Raw genomic sequence first — 22,619 nt, forward strand, 5'->3', positions numbered from 1 at the left:
CCCACATAGTGATCGAACCTGCGTTTTCAGAATCGCAGGCAGATTCTTTACCACTGGGCCGCCTTGGAAGCCCATATTATCCTATGGACACTCTTAAAAGTTGTCTGAATTTGTCAAGTGCCAGTTTCACATTTTGCCTCACTCAAAACAAGGTGGGCGAGGGGAATCCTCTAATCCAAACCAGTAATTCGGCAGTCTTTGGTAAACTTTAACATCAACGGGCAGTGATACCACTTTAAGAAAATTCCAAGGAAAAGACCAACCCCCGTTTTAAAATTCCTTCCTCTGGCTCCCAAGGATTGGTTTGCAAACTTAGACAAAATACTCTTCTCCACTCCCTATTGGTGCATAATCTGTCATTCATTCTCCCTGGAATTTAGTGTGGTACCAGGTCGCTTTACGGGAAAAGACTGCTCCAATTTAGCCTGGAATTGCCCAACTTTAGACTTTTATCATGGTGCTCAATCTGTAAAAAGAATCACCAAACTGATAAAACCAGTACAGCGTTGGATCAAACTGGTAAATCAGGCTGCCAAGACAACTGTGTAATTCGATCGAAAAAGAAACGGACAACTCTCAAGCACACAGGGTAATTGACAAAGGATTTTACGACACAGTGAGAGATGTGAGAGTTAAACTTTTCTGATTTTTTCCTTTTGCTAGTTTTAAAGGCATAGATGTCAAAGGAAAAGCAAATAAACTGCTGGCATAATGCAAGAATGGCAGGAGGAAGGTTTATCAGAGGGTGTTTTTCTTTTATAAAGAACATTATTCGCAGATTAGCAATGGATTTTGGAATGGTAAAGGGAACAAGGTAATAAAATTTACTAAAGATTATTTTATACTCCAAGAATCTGTGGTTTATTATTGCATTAATATGGATTTAGAGGAACACTTAATAATGTTATTGTAATTATTAGGAGAAATAGATATTTTTGTTTGTATATTATCATACCTAGCATAATAGGCAATCCAGCTGTTAAAAGATATCATCTTTGGACCCAAGTTTTGTGTATAAATGTAGATTTGGAGATCTAGGGACAAATCTGCTAATGACAAGGGAAAACATAATTTTGGTATATGAAATAGAATCAGAAGGTGATGAATGTAAGGATAAATTCTCAAAAACCAAGTCCAGCATTTATATTTTCAAGAATGATATTTTCACTAAAACTAAAATATAAATTCTGGAAATACTGATAAATGAGGATGATGTATATTAAAGCTTAATTTGGAACAGCATTTTAAAAAAATCCAGCCCAATGTAAAATTCCAAAATATAGAAACTTAATGATTCTTCAAACATTAATTCAGCTAATAAATAGACCCACTGGCACATTTATTCCTCTACAGGCCTAACTCAAGAGTAGGTATGCAATAAATATTTCTTGAGTGTCCTCTATTAATCCATATATGGGGATATAAAATGATGAAATACAGTCTCTAAAGAAGCTCATACTCTATCTACCTGGGAGAAGGAGACTCAAAAAGTTTAATGAAGACTTCTGGATAGTTCTTGGGGCACAGATGACTGTTGCAGACCATAGGTTCTTCAGGTGCTTAGGCCAGTAAAGCAGAAATATTCAGGGAGAATTTCACGGTGGGGTTAAGACCCATTTGGGGCTTGAACAATGGGCAAAATTTCAGTAGAAATTTTGTAGAAATTTCAGTCAGAAAAGAAATAGCATCTCAGGTAGTGTTTGAGTTGTTAGCAAATATGTGCAGCATAAAGAATAATTAACTCTGAGGCAACAGAAGTTTCATTTGGGGATCTTGTTTTAATTTTCAAAAAAAAAAAAAGCATGAGAATGTTACACAGAAAGTCAAAACTGCCAGAATTAAGGAGTTTGGTCCTGGATTTTAAAGGTAATATTTGAAAAAGATAAGAATGACATTTCAAGAGCAGAGACCAGAAGCTAAGGGGCTAAAATATTAATACTATAAATAATGGAATATATATTGGTAGCAGCCTCATGAGACATTTTCTCCAAATACCATCACATGGTTGAATAACATAAATCTTGATGCATTTCTTTCTTTCATTGATCTTATTTTTTTTGTTTAGCACTACTAATATAAATTTTTACATTATTTATTATTAGGTATAATTTATAACAATATTATTTATAGATGAGGTGATAGTTGTGGTGCTATAAAACAGTAAAAGTGATTGTTTACATTCCATCAGTTTTTGCTCCTTTTCCCTCAGAATTTACCTGTGTTTCTTGGTTCTATTTAACTGAACTGAGGGAATGTCAACCAAATAAAAGTTGTGACTGAAGAATACCATGGGAAGATGGGAGATATTTGTACTCAGACTGTAGGCTTTCACCTGACCTGTTTCTCTGAGACAAAATTCAATTCCATATTCTCCATGAACTGCTACCATGTACCAGATGATATCCTTCCAGTAGTGGGCAAAAAAAAAAAAGTGAATCAAGGACCACCTCCTCTCCAAAAAGCAAAGTGCTTCAGCGATACCAAGCAGAATGTTTGTCTCCTGCTTCAGAATTTGCTTCAAAGAATCTGAAGGTCATCAGTCTTAAATTCTTGATTAGTGGTTCTTAATCAGTTAGATGGAGAAGGAGGTTGTCTTTAGCTGTGGAAAAGAATCCTGAGACAAGGCCCCTTGATGGCAGATGCGGCAGACTGCAATGTTCACCAAGTATTTCATTTACTTCCCTGGGTATGTAGCCCTCTTTGCAGTTAGGGAGCAAATGAAATGTTAGTGCATGTGAGTTGGGTCATGTATGGGCAATGATAGTGAAAAGCCCATGCACAGTTTTTCCATCTCTGTTACTCTGCCATGACTCCTGTTGATGTACAGTTAAACCTTGGCCAGCCTAGGTCTCTTGAGAGACTCTGGATCAGACATTCCCACTCCCCACCTCCATCTACACCCACTACTAAATCAAGTGGGTCTGTAGCACATAAGGGTTAGTATCTTACCTCATCATAGCCTAATAAATGATTCTGGCTACCTAAGACAACTTTTTCCCTGGAGATGTTGGTGTTTCATGGAAGTTTTCTTAAGGAAAAAATGCCCTAATCAACTGCATTTCATCTATCAAGTGGATGATATGTTTGGGGGAAAGTCATACTGTAAAGATGGTTTAATTTTCTGTCCAGTAAACATATATTGAAGCCTATTAGATGTCAGGCACTAATGCCATGTGACTCATTTATGTGTAGAGCCTGAATATTAAGATTGGTTTTCAATCTTTTGGGAACCTCTGTCATATTGTTTTTGTGGATCAGGGCTGCCTGCCCTATCTTATAAAAGTCTTGTAGTTAGAAGATTTATTGTTTAAAGTCAGAATGGCATATAAAAAGGCATGGTGGTTTCATATCTATTTTTTAACAGTAAGGTATAATTTGCATGCTATAAAACTCACTCTAAGGATATAACTCTGATTTTTTTAAAGAAAATTTTACAGAGTTGTATAGCTAGCACCACATTCCAATTTTAGAAAAATGTCCATCACTGTAAAAAGATACCTCATGCCCATTTGCAAGCACTCCTCATTCTTACCCCTAGCCCAGGCAATCAATAAATGTTCTGTCTCTATAGACTTGCCTTTTCTGGACATTTAATACAGATGGAATCATACAATATGTGATGTTTTGCATTTGGCTTCTTTCACTCAGCATAAGGTTTTTGAGACTTAACCATGTTGTCGTGTGTGTTGGTCCTTCATTCCTTTTGTTTTTTTACTGAAGTATAGTTGATTTAGAATATTAGTTTTCAAGTATACAACATAGCGATTCAGGATTTTTATAGATTATACTCCATTTAAAGTTATTATAAAATAATGGCTTTATTTTTCTGTGCTGTACAATATATCCTTGTTGCTTATTTGATACATAGTAGTTTATATCTCTTAACCCCATACCCGTATCTCACTCCTCCCCGCTTTCCCCTCTGCACTGGTAACCACTGGTTTGTTCTGTATATTTTTAAGTCCGTTTCTGTTTTGTTATATTCGTGCAATTCTTATATCTTTTAGATTCCACATGTAGGTGATAGCATGGTATTTGTCTTTGTTTGACTTATTTTACTAAGCATAATAACCTCTAGGTCCATCCTTGTTGTTGCAAGTGGCTGAGTTCCGTTATTTTTTTATGACTGAGTAATAATCCATTGTGTGTATACATACAACATAATTTTTTATGTATTCATCTGTTAATGGTTGCTTCTAAATCTTGGTTATTGTAAATAATGCTGCTATGAACATTGGGTGCATGTATATTTTGTTCTGTTTTCTTCAGATATATAAATGGAATTATTGTTGGATCTTATGGTAGTTCTATTTTTAGTTTTTTGAGGACCCTCCATACTGCTTCTCATAGTAGCTACACAAATTTACATTCTCACCGATAATATATAAGATTCCTTTTCCTGCACATCCCCACCAGCATTTGTTATTTGTGGTCTTTTTGATGATAGTCATTCTGACAGGTGTAAGGTGATATCTCATTGTGTATTTGATATGCATTTTTCTAAAGATTAACAGTGTTGTGCATCCTTTCATGTGCCTGTATATCTTCTTTGGAAAATGTCTATTCAGTTCTTATGCTCATTTTCAGTTGGGTTGTTTGTTTCTTGATACTGAGTTATGTGAGCTGATTATATATTTCAGATAGTTACCTCTTGTTGATCATATCATTTACAAATGTTTTCTCCCATTCTGTAGCTCATCTTTCATTTTGTCAGTGGTTGTCTCTGCTGTGCAAAAAAGCTTTCAAGTTTAATTAGGTTCCATTTGTTTATTTTTGCTTTTATTTCTTTTACTTGAGGAGACAGATCCAAAACAATATTACTACAATTTACATCAAAGAGCATTCTGCCTAAGTTTTCTTTAATTAAGAAGTTTTATGGTTTCAGGTATTACATTTAGATCTTTAATTCATTGTAAGTTTATTTTTGTGTGTAATGTGAGGACATGTTCTAATCTCATTTTCTACACATAGTTGTCCAGTTTCCGCAATACCACTTATTGAAAAGACTGTCTTTTCTCCATTGTATAGTCTTGCCTCCTTTGTTGTCAATTAATTGACCATAGTGTGTGGGTTTATTTTGGGGGCTCTCTATTCTGTTTTTGCCAGTACCATGCTGCTTTGATTACTGTAGCTTTGTAGTAGTCTGATATCAGGAAGTGTGATACCTCTAGCTTGGTTCTTCTTTTCTCAAGATTACTTGGGCAATTTAAGATCTTTTGTTGTTCCATATATATTTCAGGATTATTTGTTCTAATTCTGTGAAAAATTTCATGGGTATTTTGATGAATGTTACATTAAATATGGAGATTGCTTTGGGTAGTATGAACATTTTAACAGTATCAATTCCTTGAATCCAAGAACACACGATATCTTTTCATTTCCTGCATCGTTGTTTTATAGTTTTCAGAGTTTAGGTCTTTTACCATTTTGGTTAATTTAATTATTTTGTATTTTATTCTTTTTGATGCAATTTTAAGTGGAATTATTTTCTTTCTCCTTCTGATAGTTCATTATAAGTATATAGAAAAACAACAGATTTCTGTATATTAATCTTATGCAACTTTGCTGAATTCATTTATTAGTTCTTTTGGTGGACACTAAAAAGTGTTGTCTATGTATAGTATCATGTCATCTGAAAATAGTGACAGTTTTACTTCTTCACTTTCAATTTAGATGCCTTTTATTTTTTTTTTCCTCTCTGATTGGTGTGCCTAGAGTTTCTGATACTATGTTACGTAGAGGTGGTTAGAGTAGACATCTTTGTCTTGTTAATTTTATAGGAAATACTTTGAGTTTTTCCCCAATGAGTATGTTATCTGTGAGTTTGTCATAAATGGCCTCATTATGTAGAGATATGATAACTCTATAAAAACCTTGATGAGAGTTTTTACCATGAAAGAATGTTGAATTGTGTCAAATGCTTTTTTCTCTCTCTATTGAGATTGTCCTGTGATTTTTATCCTTTCTTTTATTAAGGTGGTTTATTATATTGATTGATTTCTAATTATTGAGCCATCCTTACATCCCTGGAATAAATCTCACTTGATCATGGTATATGATACTTTTTATATATTGTTGAATTTGGCTTGCTAATATTTTGTTGAGGCTTTTTAAATCTATTTTCATCAGAAATATTGGCTTGTCATTTTCCTTTTTTGTATTATCCTTGTCTAGTTTTGGTACAAAGGTAATGACAGCCTCAAGAAAATGAATTTGGGAGTGTTCTGCCCCCCTAAATTTTTTGGTATAGTTTGAGAAGAATAGGTATTAGCTCTTTTTTATATGTTTGGCAGAATTCCCCTCTGAAACCACTCAGTCCTGGAGTTTGGTTTCTCGGGATTTTTTTAATTACAAATTCAATATCACTACTAGTGACTGGGCTTCCCAGGAGGCTTTAGTGGTAAAGCACCCCCCTGCCAATGCAGTAGACATAAGAGAGGCGGGAGTTTTAGTAGTGTGTTGTTTGACCTCCACAGGTCTGTGCTTTTCCCATTGTTCTTCCTGTAACAATTTATAGTTTCATACCATTGTGATCAGGGAAATGCTTGATATAGTTTCTATCATTTTAAATTTGTGGAAACTTGTTTTGTGGCCTGGTTTATGATCATCTCAGAGAACATTTCATGCACACTTGAAAAGAATGTGTATTCTGCTGTTTGAGGTTGCAGTGGCCTGTAGATGGGGCTTCCCAGGTGGCTCAGTGGTAAAGAATTTGCCTGCCAGTACAGGAGATGCAGATGTGAGTTTGATCCCTGAGTCAGGAAGATCCCCTGAAGTTAGGAGATGACAACCCAATCCAGTATTCTTGCTTGGAAAATTCCGTGGACAGAGGAGCCACACAGCTTACAGTCCATGGGATCACAAAGAGTTGTACTTGATTGAGCAACTGAACATGCACACATGAACATCCTGTTAGATATCTCTAAAAATCAACTTGTCTGTTGTGTCATTTAAGACCACTGTTGCCCTGGTGATTTTCTGTCTGGATAATCTGTCCATTGGTGTATGTGGGGTGTTAAAATCCCCTCCTATTATTGTATTATTGTCAATTTCTCCCTTGATGTCATTTAATATTTGCTTTATATATTTAGGTGCTTCTGGGTTGGATGCATATATGTTAAGAAGTGTGATATCCTCTTTTTTTGCTTTTCACTTTATCATTATCTGATACCATTCTTTATCTTTTTTATAGACTTTGTTTTTAAATCTATTTTGTCTGATATGAGTTTTACTGTCTCCACTCTCTTGTGATTTCCAGGTGCATGAAGTAACTTTTTCCATTTGCTCGCCTTCAGTCTGTGTGTGTCTTTTGCTCTCGACTGAGTCTCTTATAAGCAGCATATAGATGGATCTTGTTTTGTTATCATCAGTCACCCTATGTCTTGTGATTGGAGCATTTAGTCCATTGACATTTCAAATCATCATTGATAGGTATGTACTTATTCCTATTTTATTAATTCTTTTCTAGTTGTTTGTAGTTCTCTGTTTATTTCTTTTTCTTTTTTTTTTTTAATGACTTCCTTTGTAGTTTGATGATTTTCTTTAGTGGTACACTTGTGTTCCTCTCTAGTTCTTGTGTATCTACTATAGGTTTTTATTTGCGGTTACCTATATGTATTAACCTGTAACTATATCCATATGTTTTTTTAAAGCTAGTCCTTTAAGTTCAAATGCATTCTACAAGATCTACATTTTTTACTCTCCATCCACTTGAAAATTTTTACTTTTGATGTCATATTTTACATCTTCATTTTTATCCTTTTACTGATTATTATCATTGTAGTTGATTTTACAATTTTTCTCTTTTGATTTTCATACTACCTTATTTAAGTGGTTGGTATTCAACTAGTGGCATTTTTCCTTTCCTATAGATTCTTGGGCTTCCCTGGTGGCTCAGTCGGTAAAGAATCTGCCTGCAATGCAGGAGACCAAGTTTGGATCCCTGGTTTGGGAAGATCCCCAGGAGAAGGGAGTGGCTATCCATTCCACTATTCTTGCCTAGAGAATTCCATAGACAAAGGAGCCTGGCGACCCCTAACCATGTGGTCACAAACAATTGGACAGGACTGAGTGATTCTGACTTTAGTTTCTTACTTCTTGTTGTAACATTTTCTTTTCCACCTAAAGAAGATCTTGGTACATTTCTTTTAAGAGGGTAGCTTTAGTATTGATAAATTTTTTCAGTTTTTGCTTCTCTTAGAAGTTCTTTATCTCTCCTTCAATTCTAAATGCTAGTCTTACTGAATAGAGTATCCTAGGATACAGAATGTTTCCCTTTCAGCACTTTGAGCATATGACACTCCTTCCTTTTGGCCTGCAAAGTTTCTTTAGAAAAATTAAGTGATAATCTTATGGAGGGTTCCCCTGTATTTGACTCTGTTTTTTTTCCTGCTGCCTTTAATATTCTCTCTTTAAATTTTGCCATTTTAGTCATAATATTTCTTCAGTTCAGTTCAGTCACTCAGTTGTGTCTGACTCTTTGCAACCCCATGGACTGCAGCACGCCAGGTCTCCCTATCACCAACTCCCGAAGTTTATTCAAAAATATGCCCATTGAGTCGGTGATGCCATTCAGCCATCTCATCCTCTGTCGTCCCTTTCTCCTCCCACCTTCAAGCATTCCCAGCATCAGGGTCTTTTACAGTGAGTCATTTCTTCATATCAGATGGCCAAAGTATTGGAGTTTCAGCTTCAGCATCAATCCTGCCAATGAGTATTCTGGACTGATTTCCTTTAGGATGGACTAGTTGGATCTCCTTGCAGTCCAAAGGACTCTCAAGAGTTTTTTCCAGCACCGCAGGTCAAAAGCATCAGTTCTTTGGCACTCAGCTTTCTTTATAATCCAACTCTCACATCCATACATGACTACTGGAAAAACCATAGCTTTGACTAGATGGACCTTTGTTGGCAAAGTAATGTCTCTGCTTTTTAATATGCTGCTTAAGTTGGTCATAACTTTTCTTTCAAGGAACAAGCATCTTTTAATTTCATGGCTGCAGTCACCATATGAAGTAATTTTGGAGCCCAACAAAATAAAGTCTGCCACTGTTTCCTTATTTCCCCTTATATTTGCCATGAAGTGATGGGACCAAATGCCATGATCTTAGTTTTCTGAATGTTCAGCTTTAAGCCAACTTTTTCACTCTCCTCTTTCACTTTCATCAAAAGTCTCTTTAGTTCTTCTTTGCTTTCAGCCATAATTGTGGTGTCATCTGCATATATGAGGTTATTGATATTTCTCCCGGCAATCTTGATTCCAGCTTTGGCTTCCTCCAGCCCAGCGTTTCTCATAATGTACTCTGCATATGAGTTAAATAAGCAGGGTGACAATATACAGCCTTGATGTACTCCTTTTCCCAATTTGGAACCAGTCTGTTGTTCCATGTCTAGTTCTAACTGTGTTGCTTCTTGACCTGTATACAGATTTCTCAGGAAGCAGGTCAGGTGGTCTAGTATTCCCATCTCTTTAAGAATTTTCCACAGTTTCTTGTGATCCACACAGTCAAAGTCTTTGTCATAGTGAATAAGCAGAAGTAGATGTTTTTCTGGAACTCTCTTGCTTTTTCCATGATCCTACAGATGTTGACAGTTTGATCTCTGGTTTCTCTGCCTTTTCCAAATCCAACTTGAACATCTGAAAGTTCATGGTTCACGTACTATTGAAACGTGGCTTGGAGAATTTTGGCATTACTTTGCTAGCATGTGAGATGAGTGCAATTGTGCGGTAGTTTGAGCATTCTTTGGCATTGCCTTTCCTTGGGATTGGAATGAAAACTGACCTTTTCCAGTCCTGTGGCCACTGCTGAGTTTTCCAAATGTGTTGACATATTAAGTGCAGCACTTTCACAGCATCATCTTTTAGGATTTGAAATAGCTCAACTGGAATTCCATCACCTCCACTAGCTTTGTTCGTAGGGATGCTTCCTAAGGCCCACTTGACTTTGCATTCCAGCATGTCTGGCTCTAGGTGAGTGATCATACCATCGTGTTTATCTGGGTTTTGAAGATCTTTTTTGTATAGTTCTTCTGTGTATTCTTGCCACCTCTTCATCATATCTTCTGCTTCTGTTAGGTCCATACTGTTTCTGTCCTTTATTGTGCTTATCTTTGCATGAAAAATTCTCTTGGTGTCTTTAATTTTCCTGAAGAGATCTCTAGTCTTTCCCATTCTATTGTTTTCCTCTATTTCTTTGCATTGGTCACTGAGGAAGGCTTTCTTATCTCTCCTGGCTATTCTTTGGAACTCTGCATTCAAATGGGTATATCTTTCCTTTTCTCCATTGCCTTTCGCTTCTCTTGTTTTCACAGCTATTTGTAAGGCCTCCTCAGACAACCATTTTTCCTTTCTTGGGCATGGTCTTGATCACTACCTCCTGTACAATGTCAGAAACCTCCATCCATAGTTCTTCAGGTACTCTGTCTGTCAGATCTAATCCCTTGAATCTAGTTGTCACTTCCACTGTATAATCATAAGGGATTTAATTTAGGTCATACCTGAATTGTTCAGTGGTTTTCCCTGCTTTCTTCAATTTAAGTCTGAATTTGGCGATAAGGAGTTCATGATCAGAGTCACAGTCGGCTCCCATTCTTGTTTTTGCTAACTGTATAGAGCTTCTCCATCTTTGACTGCAAAAGATATAATCAGTCTGATTTTGGTATTGACCATCTGGTGATGTCCATGTGTAGAGTCTTCTCTTGTATTGTTGGAAGAGGATGTTTGCTATGACCAGTGCATTCTCTTATCAAAACTCTATAAGCCTTTGCCCTGCTTCATTCTGTACTTCAAGGCCAAATTTGCCTATTACTCAAAGTATTTCTTGACTTCCTACTTTTGCATTCCAGTCCCCTATAATGAAAAGGACATCTTTTTTGGGTGTTAGTTCTAGAAGGTCTTGTAGGTCTTTATAGAATCATTCAACTGCAGCTTCTTCAGCATTACTGGTCAGGGCGTAGACTTGGATTACTATTATATTGAATGGTTTGCCTTAGAAACAAACAGAGATCCTTCTGTCATTTTTGAGATTGCAACCAAATACTGCATTTCAAACTTTTTGAACTCTTCTGTTGGACTGTGTTTCGGACTTTCTGGACATTTCGAACTGCATTTGGACTCTAGGATGGCTGCTTCATTTCTTTTTAAGGGATTCTTGCCCACAGTAGTATATATAATGGTCATCTGAGTTAAATTCACCCATTCCAGTCCATTTTAGTTCGCTGACTCCTAAAATGTCTATTTTTACTCTTGCCATGTCCTGTTGGGCCACTTTCAATTTACCTTGATTCATGGACCTAACATTCCAGGTTCCTATGCAATATTGCTCTTTACGGCATCAGACTTTACTTCCATCACCAATCACATCCACAACTGGGTGTTGTTTTTACTTCCATCACCAATCACATCCACAACTGGGTGTTGTTTTTGCTTTGGCTCTGTCTCTTCATTCTTTCTGGAGTTATTTCTTCACTAATCTCCAGTAGCATATTGGGCACCCATCAACCTGGGGAGTTCATCTTTCAGTGTCCTATCTTTTTGCCTTTTCATACTGTTCATGGGGTTCTCATGGCAAGAATACTCAAGTGGTTTGCCATTCCCTTGTCCTGTGGACCATGTTTTGTGAGAACTCTCCACCATGACCTGTCCGTCTTGGGTGGCCCTTCACGGCATGGCTCATGGCTGTGGTCCATGTGGTTCATTTCTTGGTATCAGTCTATTTGGGTTCATCTTGTTTGTCACCCTCTGTGCTTCCTGTATTTGGATATCTGTTTCCTTCAGGTTTGGAAAGTTTCCAGCTATAATTTCATGAAATAAATCTTTAATCCGCTTCTCTCTCTCTTCTCCTTCTGGGAACCCTGTAATGGGAACATTGGTAGCATGATTATTATCCCAAAGATCCCTTAAATTGTTCTCATTTTATGAATCTGTTGTTATTTTTGCTATTTTGATTGGGTGATTTACTTTATCCTCTCTTCCAGATCACTTGCACTTTCTTCTGTATCATGCAGTCTCTTAACTCCTTCTAGCGTGTCTTTCATTTCAGTTATTGTACTCTTCAGTTTTTAAAATATTTTTTTGTTCCTTGTTAAAATTCTCATGTGTTCATCTATTCTTTATTCAGTTATAATTCTCATTAATACCAGGTCAGTTTATTTCTCTTCCTCAGTTCTTGCCTTGTTGCAACAAAAATTTGGAACAACAATCTAAAGGGTTAAAACAACACACAAGTTAACAGCTCAGTTCAGCTGAAGCAGACAGATGTTTTATTAGACAGACACTCCCAAGACATGAGAAGAGGCTGGCCCCAAAGAAATCTTCTTTTTTTCTCTCTTGGCTTCCTTGTTTTTTTACTTCCAGACTCTTCCTGTTGGCCATGCCCTGTGCAAAATAGGGCTTGTACCCGTAACCAGTCAATGAAGCGGAGTGCAAGTGGGCCTATGCTCAAGGCTGATTAACAATTGTAAGTTATATAACAGTAGTCTGCGTTGTTTATGTCTCCCCATAATTCAGTTTACATCTGTTATAATCAAATATACAGTTTTTATAAACCCTTAATGGATTCCTTGTTTCCTAAGATTACTTGGAGAAGCCCCTGTGCTTATTTTGTATCCACTGTGTGCCTAGGGCTGCATGTGCAGGAGTTGGAAAAGTCTCTATGGTTATTTTTGTAGCATATCTGTGAGCTCTCCTGGGTGTGTCTGGGATGGTTTTAGAGATCAGCCTGCATCTCTTTCAGCCAGGCCACCCTCTTGTCACTCTTGTCTAACTTCCTACCTAACATTACCAATTCTTCAAATTCTTTATATGGTAAACTGTTTATATTTGTTTCTCTTGTAGTTTTTTCAAGGATTTTCTCTTTCTCTTTCAATTATAACAAATACTCCTGTCCTCTCATTTTATCTAACTTCTCTGTTTCCATGAAATTAGGTGAAATAGTTACCTATTTCAGTCTTGAAGGGGTGGCCTTATGTGGGAGCATCCCTCTGCAGTCTGTGTCCCTGGTGGCTTTGTTGGGAGAGCTAGATTTGGCATGAACAGAAGTCATGTCTTTGCTCAGGGTGAACTGGCAGCTATTGTCTTGGGAAGGGGTTGGACTAGAAACGGAGTGGCTAGAGTCAGAGCCAGCTGTGAGCTGAGGCCTCCCCTCTGCTCAGTGGCTTTCCCAGCATACTGAAGGCAGGAGAAGGTCTTAAGTTGCTGGAGCAGAAACCTCAAGGCTCAGGTCCAAGCTGCCTCAGTTCCCTTCAGGTGTCTGCTCTCCTCCCTCCCAGCACTGGCACTCTTGCCCCAGAGGGGAGCTGCACTGGAACAAGAGGGGCTGGTGTGGTCACTCGGCGTGTCAGGGCAAGGGCTGTGGCCATCCAGCTGGGGTCAGGTATCTGGACTGCTTTTTGATGAACTGCCTGTGTAAGCAGTAGGAATGGCTGCCCGCTGCCATGCTCACGTGCCACTTCAGGCCCAAGTGTCCTTTGTCTGTGAGGGCTGGGCCCTCCCCACAGCCTCTACCACCCCCATTGCAGTGTGAAAATGGATGCCCCACAGAGCAGGCAGGCCTGTATGGGCTCTCAGCACGTGTCAGGATGTGAGCTGTGGTGGTCCAGCTGCAGACAGAGACGGGGCTCTTCTGATGAGCTTCCTTTTTCAGCACAAACAGTGGCTGCCCCTATCCTTCTCGATGGTTCTTCAGGTCTAAGCCAAGTCTGTATATCACAGCTAGGCTCCAGAGCAAGACTGGAATGTTCACTCAGCTCAGGCTGGTTGTGGGAAACCAGCCAGACACTTGCACAGCCCTCAGTCTGCTTCCTCTGCTGTGCCTTGGGAGCGAGCAAGTGGGCATACTGTCCTCGTGAGTGGAGTTCAGGCTTCCCACAGCCCTCCTCTTAGTTCCAGCGGTCCTCCAACCAGCTGTGGGGACTTACCTTCCCTGTGTCAGACCCCAAGCCTCGGACACCCAATATTGTTGCTCAAACCATGAACACCCCAGGGAGGATTGCTACTCACGTGATCTCCCTTTTCCTCTGAATCGAGTACTGACTTGATTTCATGTCTTCTCTTCTTTCCTGATTCAGTGTGGATCTTTCTTACAGGCTTGCTTATATAGGAGTATTTTTGCCAGTCTCCAGTTAATTTTCAGTCAGAATCATCCACATTTAGATGTATTTTTGATATATTTATGGGTGGAGGTGAGTTTTGTGTCCCCTTGTGGCTCAGCTGGTAAAGAATCTGCCTGCAATGCGGGGACCTGGGTTCAATCCCTGGGAAGATCCCCTGGAGAAGGGAAAGGCTACGCACTCCAGTATTCTGGCCTGGAGAATACTGGGTAGCAAAGAGTCAGACACGGCTGAGTGATTTTCAGTTTCACTCCACCATCTTAATCAGTTCCATTCTCACTCATTTTTATTACTAAATAATATTCCATTGTATGGACATTGTTTGGTTTTATCCACTCTAAAGTTGATAAGCATTTATACTACTTTCAGTTTTTAACTGTTATAAATAATAGTGCTATGAAGATGTTTACACAGTTTTATGTGAATGTGCCTTTAGTTCTCTTGGGTGTATACCTAGAAGTAGAATTGCTGAGTCATGTGGAAACTATATGTTTAACTTTTTGAAGAATCACTCAACTGCTTTTTAAAGTGAATTAACAATTTTACATTCCTACAGTGTTATGTGAGGATTCCAACTTCTCCACGTCTTCACCAGCACTTTTAAATGTCTGTCTTTTTGTTTATAGTCACTCTGATGGGTGTGAAGTGATTTTCATTATAGTTTTGATTTGCATTTTCTTACTGACTAATAACAGTACGTTTTCTATTTCTTTTTCTTTAACACCAGAAACATTTTGTATTGGAGTATAGCTGATTAACAATATTTTCAAGTGAATAGCGAAGGGCTCAGCCTTACAAACATGTACCCATTCTCCCCCAAGCCCCCTCACATCCAGGCTGGCACATAACATTGAGCAGGGTCCCATGTGCCATACAATAGGTCTTTGTTGGTTATCCATTTTAAATATTTCAGTATGTACATGACCTTTCCAAAGTCCCTAACTACCCCTTTCCCCCAGCAACCGTAAGTTCGTTTTCTAGGTCTGTGAGTCTCTTTCTGTTTTATAAGAAAGTTCATGCGTGTTATTTCTTTTTAGATTTCACATATAAGAGATGGCATATGATGTTTCTCCTTCTCTGACTGACTTCATTCAGTATGACACTCTCTACATTCATCCACGTTGCTGCAAATGCATTCTTTCTTTTTAATGGCTGCATAATATTCCATTGTATATATATAGATAGATATAGATATAGATATAGATATAGATATATAGATATATGTACCACATCTTCTTTATCCATTCCTCTGTTGATGGACATTTCGGTTGCTTCTATGTCTTGGTTATTGTAAACAGTGCTCCAATGAACACTGGGGTGCATACATCTTTTCGAGCCATGTTTTTCTCTGGATATATGCCCAGGACTAGGATTGCAAGGTAATATGGTAGCTCTATTTTTAGTGTTTTAAGGAACCTCCATGCTGTTCCCCTTACTGGTTGTATCGATTTACATTCCCACCAACAGGAAGCTTCCCTTCTCTCCACACCCTCTCCAGCATTTGTGTGTGTGTGTGTGGATTTTTTAATGATCGCATTCTGAGCCATGTGAGGTTAATATCTCATTGTAGTTTTGATTTGTGTTTTTCTAATAACCAGCAGTGTTAAGCATCTTTTCATGTGCTTGTTGACCATCTGTATGTCATCTTTAGAGAAATGTCTCTTCAGATCTTCTGCCCATTTTTTGAGTGGATTGTTTGTTTTAATGCTATTAGGCATCATAAACAATTTGTAACTTTGGAGATCCTTTATTGGTCACATTATTTTCAAATATTTTCTCCCAATCTGTGGGGTTTTTTGTTGTTTATTGTTTCCTTTGCCATGCAAAAGCTTTTGAGTTTAAGTAGGTCCCACTTGCTTATTCTTCCTTTTATTTCCATTATTCTGGAAGATGGATAGAAAAAGATATTGCTGTGATTTATGTCAGAGAGTGTCTTACCTATGTTTTCCTCTATGAGTTTTATAGTATCTGATGTCACATTTAGGTTTTTAATCCATTTTGAGCTTATTTTCTGTGTGAAGTTGAGGAATGATTTAATTTCACTTTTTTTACATGTTGCTGTGCAGTTTTCCCAGCACCATTTTTTGAAGAGATTGTCTTTCCAGCATTTGTATAGTCTTGCCTCCTTTGTCTTAGATCAATTGACCATAGGTGCCTGGGCTTATTTCTGGGTTTTCTATCCTGTTTCATTGATCTATATTTCTATTTTTGTGCCATTACTGTACTGTTTTGATGACTGTAGCTTTGTAGTATAGTCTGAAGTCAGGGAGCCTGTTTCCACCAGCTCTGTTTTTCTTTTTCAAGATTGCTTTGTCTATTCAGGCTCTTTTGTGTCTCCATACAAATTCTGAGATTTTTTTTGTTCTAGTTCTGTGAAAAATGCCATTGGTAATTTGCTAGGGATTGCATTGAATCTGTAGATTGCCTTGGGTAGTATAGTCATTTTGATAGAATTGACTCTTCCAATTCATGAACATGGCATATCTTACCATCTGTTTATGTCTTCTTCAATTTATCAGCATCTTACAGTTTCTGGAGGGTCTTTTGTCTCTTAGGTAGTTTTATTTCTAGGTATTTTATTCTTTTTGATGTGACGATAAATGGAATTGCTTCTAGAATTTCTCTTCCTATTCTTTCATTTTTAGTGTATAGAAATGCTACAGATTTCTGTGTATTAATTTTGTAATATGCAACTTTACCAAATTCACTGATGAGTTTTAGTAGTTTCCTGGTAGGAAAACTTAGGATCTTCTATGTATAGGATCATGTCATCTATAAACAGTGACAGTTTCTTCTTTTCCGATTTGGATTCCCCTTCTTTTTCTTCTCTGATTGCTGTAACTAGGACTTGTTGAATAGAAGTGGTGGGAGTGGACATCCTTGTCTTGATCCTGATCTTAGAGGGAATGCTTTCAGCTTTTCACTGTTAAGTATGATGCTAGCTGTAGATTTGTCATATATGGCCTTTATTATGTTGACAGCTTCCCTGGTAGCTTAGCTGGTAAAGAATCCACCTGCAATGCAGGAGACCCTGGTTTGATTCCTGGGTTGGGAAGATCCCCTGGAGAAAGGATAGGCTACACACTCCAGTATTCTTGGGTTTCCCCGGTGGCTCAGTTGGTAAAGAATCTGTCTGCAATGTGGGAGACCCTTGTTTGATTCCTGGGTCTAGAAGATCCCCTGGAGAAGGGAATGGCTACCTCTCCAGTATTCTTGCCTGGAGCATTCCATAAACAGAGGGGTCTGGCAGGCTACACTCCATGGGGTCGCAAATCATGGGACAGAACTGAGCGACTTTCACTTCTCTTTGTTCCCTCTACGCCCACTTTCTAGAGAGTTTTTATCAAAATGAGAGCTGAATTTTGTCAAAAGCTTTTTCTGCTTCTATTGAGATGATCATGTGGCTTTTATTCTTCAGTTTGTTAATATGGTGTATCACATCGATTGATTTGCAAATGTTGAAGAATCCTTGCATCCCAGCAGTGAATCCCACTTGATCATGGTATATGATCTTTTTAATGTATTGTTGGATACAGATAGCTAGTATTTAGTCAAGGAGTTTTGCATCTATGTTTATCAGTGATATTGACTTGTAATTTTCTTTTTTTTTGTGGTATCTTTCTCTGGTTTTGGTATTAGGGTGATGGTGGTATCATAAAATGAGTTGGGAAGTTTTCCTTCCTCTGTGAATTTTTGTAAGTTTCAGAAGGATAGGTGTTAATTCTCCTTTAAATGTTTGATAGAATTCTCCTGTGAAGCCATTAGGTCCTGGACTTTTGTTTGGGGGAGGTTTTTAATCACAGTTTCAATTTCAACGCTTGTGATTGGTCTGTTCCTATTTTCTATTTCTTCCTGGTTCAGTATAGGGAGACTGCCTTTCTAAGAATTTGTCCATTTTATTGGCATACAGTTGTTCCTGGTAGTCTCTTATGATCCTTGGTATTTCTGTGGAGTCAGTTGTAACTTTTCCTTTTTCGTTTCTGATTTCAATGATTTGAGTCCTCTCCCTTTTTTACTTTATGAGTCTGGCTAAAGGTTTATCAATTTTATCTTTTCAAAGAACCAGCTTTTAGTTTTCATTGATCTTTGTGATTGTTTTCTTTGTCTCTATTTCATTAATTTCTGCTCTGATTTTTATGATCTCCTTCCTTCTACTAACTTTAGGTTTTGTATGTTCTTCCTTCTCTAGTTGTTTTAGGTGTAAGGTTAGGTTGTTTATTTGAGCTTTTTCTTGTTTCTTGAGATAAGATTGTATGGCTATAAACTTCCCACTTAGACCTGCTTTCGCTGCATCCCATAAGTTTAGGACCGATGTGCTTTTGTTCTCATTTATCTCTAGATTTTTTTCCTTGATTTCTTCAGTGATCCACTGGTTGTTCAGTAGCATATTGTTTAGTTGTCACATATTTGTGTTTCTTGGGGATGCTTGATATGATGTCAATTTTCTTAAATTTACCAAGGCTCACCTTGTGGCCCAGCATGTGGTCAGTCCTGGAGAATGTTCCATGTGCACTTGAGAAGAATGTGTAGTCTGCTGCTTTTGGATGGAATGCTCTATAAATATCAATTAAGCCCAACCCATCTAAAGTGTCATTTAAAGACTGTTTCTTTGTTGATTTTGTGTCTAGATGATATGTACATTTGTGAAAGTAGGCTATTAAAAGTTCCCTACTATTATTGTGTTACTGACAATTTCTCCCTTTATATTTGTTATTATTTGCTTTACATATTGAGGTGCTTCTATGGTGGGTCTATATATATTTATAATTGTTATATCTTCTTCTTGGATTGGACTCTTTATCATTATGTAATGTCCTTCTTTGTCTCTTATAAAAGTCTTTGTTTTAAAGTCTATTTGGTCTGATATGAGTATCACTACTCCAACTTTCTTATGATTTCCATTTGCATGAAATACCTTCTCCCAATTCCTTACTTCCAGTCTGTAAGTGTCCGTAAGTCTGAGGTGGGTCTTTTGTAGACCACTAAGCCAGTCTTGCTTTTGTATCCACTCAGCCAGTCTATATCTTTTGGTTGGTGAATTTAATCCATTTACATTTAAGGTACTTATTGATATGTATGATCCTGTTACCATTTTGCTAATTGTTTTAGATTTATTTTTGTAAATCTTTTCCTTCTCTTGTGTTTCCTGCCTAGAGAAGTTCCTTTAGCATTTGTTGTTAAACTGGCTTAGTGGTGCTGAATTCTCTTAACTTTTACTTGTCTGGAAAAAACTTGATTTCTTCATCAAATCTGAATGAGAGTCTAACTGGGTAGAATGTTCTTGGTTATAGGTTCTTCTGTTTCATCAATTGGAATAGGTCATGCCATTCCCTTCTAGCTTATAGAGTTTCTGTTGAGAAATCGGCTGACAACATTTTGGGATTTCCCTTGTATGTTACTTATCTTTTTTCCCTTGTTACTTTTAATAATTTACCTTTGTCTTTAATTTTTGTCAGTTTGATTACTATGTTTTGGTGTGTTCCTCCTTGGGTTTATCCTGCCTGGGACTGTCTGTGCTTCCTGGACTTGGTTGACTATATCCTTTCCCATGTTGGGGAAGTTTTCAGCTATTATCCCTTCAAATATTTTCTCAGATCCTTTGTCTCTCTCTTCTCCTTCTGGGACTGTTATAATGCAAATATTGTTGCATTTAATGCTGTCACAGAGATCTCTTATACTGTCTTCATTGCTTTTTGTTCTTTTTTCTATATTCTGTTTTCTATATTCTGTTTTTCATCATTCTGTCTTTCGGGTCACTTATCTGTCTTTCTGCCTCAGTTATTTTCCTATTGATTCCTTCTATTGCATTGTTCATATCTGTTTTTTTATTCCTTAGTTCTTCTAAGCCTTTGGTAAACATGTGCATCTTCTCCATTCTTTTTCCCAGATCCTGAATCATCTTCACTATCATTATTTAGAATTCTTTTTCTGGGAGGTTGCCTATCTCCACTTCATTTAGTTGTTTTTCTGGGGATTTATCTTATTCCTTCATCTGTGATATAACCCTATTTCTTTTCATTTTAGTTAGCTTTCTGTGATTGTTGTATTAGTTCTGAAGACTGGGATTGTAGTTCTTATTTCTTCTGTCTTCTCTCTGGTGGATGAGGATAAGAAGCTGTGCAAACTTCCTGATGGGAAGGACTGGCTGTGGGGAAAACTGGGTCTTGCTCTGGTCCTGCTCTGTCTTGCTCAGTAAAACTTTAATCCAATTGTCTGCTGATGGGTAGGGCTGTGCTCCCTCCCAGTTTGTTATCTGGCCTGAGGTTACCCAGTCCTGGAGTCTACAGGCTCTATTGTAGGGCTATTGGCAACCTCCAAGAGAATCTACACTGAGACATATCTCCTAGGAACACTGCTACCAGTTCCTCTGCCCCCGTGGTGGGTCTCTGCCAACACACACCTCAGAAGAAGACCCTCAAACATTCACAGGTAGGTCTGGCTCAGTCTCCTGTGGGGTCAGTGTTCCTTTCCTTTCAGCCCTGCTATGCCCAAAGTTTTGTTTATGTCTGTCAAGAGTGGTGTCTCTGTTTCTCCCAGTCCTGTGGGGGGTCCTGGAGTCAAATCCCACTGGCCTTCAAAATCAGATTCCCTGGGCATTCCCAGCCCCTTGGCTGCATCTCCCGGCTGGGGAGCCTGATGTGGGGCCTAGAACCTTCACAACAGTGCAAGGACTTCTTTGATATCATTGTTCTCTAGGTTGTGGGTCTCCCACCCAGAAGGTATAGGATTTGATTTTATAGTGATTGTGCCCTTCCTACTGTTTTGTTGTGGCCTCTCCTTTGACCTTGGATGTGGGGTATCTCTTTTTGGTGGGTTCCAGTGTCTTCCTGTTGATGGTTGTTCAACAGCCAGCTGCAATTTTGGTGCTCTGGAAGAAGATATAATGGTATGTTCTCACGTGCTTATTGGTCATTCATACATCTTTTTTGGTAAAATATCTATTCAGATTTTTTGCCTATTTTATAAATTTGGTTATTTGTTGTCTTATTATTGGGTTGTAAGTGTATTTTGAATAAACTCCTTTTTTAGACATATGACATATTTGCAAATATTTTGTCCCATTTCATGGGTTGTCTTTTAGAGCAATAAGTTTTAATTTTGTTGGAGCCCTATTTATCTATTTTTTCCTTTTTTCACTTGTGTCTTTGGTGTTCTAAGATCTTTGCCTAACCCAAGCATATACATAGTTTCATGTTCTATGAACTCTCTATTGTTTGAACTCTTCCTTTTATGTCTCTGACCCAGTTGGAGTTAGCTTTTGTATATGGTGTGATATAAGGCTCCAGCTCAGTTCTCTGGCGTGTGCCAGTGATTAGAGGACTAGTCTCTTCTGAATTTTTTGTCTTGGCATACTTTTCAAAAAATAACTGACAGTAAATGTAACTGTTTATTAACCAGATTCTCAGTTCTATCCCATTGAATTTTTTTTTTTTTTCTGGCAGTATGGCCCTTTATCGAGAGTCACAGAACAAAACTAGGTCTCTGGAGCCAGGTACCTCCCAGGTACAGCTTCTGCCACAGGCCTGTTCCTGCGGGAGGAGGCTGGCAACCCGGCCTGAGACACACACTGGGCATACAGATCAGGGGCGCTGGGCCTGGCAGTGGGATGTTCGCCACCCCAACTGCCTGCCCCTCACATGAGCAGGCAGCATGGTCTCTTCTCCATGGGGGCCTACTCTGAGGGGCCTATGAGTTTGAAAGATACCCCATATCCAAGGACAAAGGAGAAGCCACAACAAAACAGTAGGAGGGGTACAATCACTATAAAATCAAATCCTATACCCACTAGGTGGGCAACCCACAAACTGAAGAACAATGATATCAAAGAAGTCCTTGCACTGTTGGGAAGGTCCTAGGCCCCACATCAGACTTCCCAGCCGGGAGATGCAGCCAAGGGGCCTGGGAATGCCCGAGTTGGGGTGGCGGGGAGTAGGTCTCCACTCTATCCCACTGAACTTTATGTCAGTTCTGTGTCAGCACCACACTTTTGATTATTTTAGCTTTGTAGTAATTTTTTTTTAATGGGAAATATAATTCCTCCAAGTTTGTTCTTTTCAAGATCATTTTAGCTTCTAGGTCTCTTACATTTCCATATGAATTTAAGGTCAGATTCTTGGGGGCAGCAAGAGGCAGCTGGAATTTTGATAAAGATTACATTAAGTGTATAGATCAATATTTGGAAAGTATTGCTATTTTAGTGTTATTAAGGCTTCTAGTCCATAAACATACAACATCTCTTCATTTATTTAATATTGTTGACTACTTTCAGTAATGTTTTTGAGTGTAAAAGTCTTTCTTTTTGTTAAATAAAAAAAAATTTTTTTTAAATCAAAAAAGTTAAATCAAACTTTTTTGCTTTGTTTATCCCTAAATATTTTTTCTTTTTTGATGCTATTTTTGTGAATGAAAATATTTTCTTAATTTCATTTTTAGATTGATAGAAATACAATTCTTGTTTCTTTTGTATCCTACAGCCTTGCTGAATTTGTTCAGTAGTTTCTAGTAGTTTTTTT

At 38.0% G+C, this 22,619-nt stretch overlaps 1 protein-coding gene across 1 annotated transcript in view; it reads left to right on the forward strand.

Moving 5' to 3' along the window:
• The first annotated feature begins 379 nt into the window (after window positions 1–379).
• The window catches only part of TTC23 (tetratricopeptide repeat domain 23), a 140,911-nt gene continuing 118,671 nt past the window's right edge, over window positions 380–22,619 (forward strand). Inside the window, exon 1 of the mRNA XM_065906944.1 lies at window positions 380–625. The gene's annotated coding sequence lies outside the window, so the exon portion shown is untranslated. The remainder of the gene's footprint in view (window positions 626–22,619) is intronic.

The sequence above is a fragment of the Muntiacus reevesi genome, chromosome 15 (genome assembly GCF_963930625.1).
Source record: "Muntiacus reevesi chromosome 15, mMunRee1.1, whole genome shotgun sequence".
Lineage (NCBI taxonomy): Eukaryota > Metazoa > Chordata > Mammalia > Artiodactyla > Cervidae > Muntiacus > Muntiacus reevesi.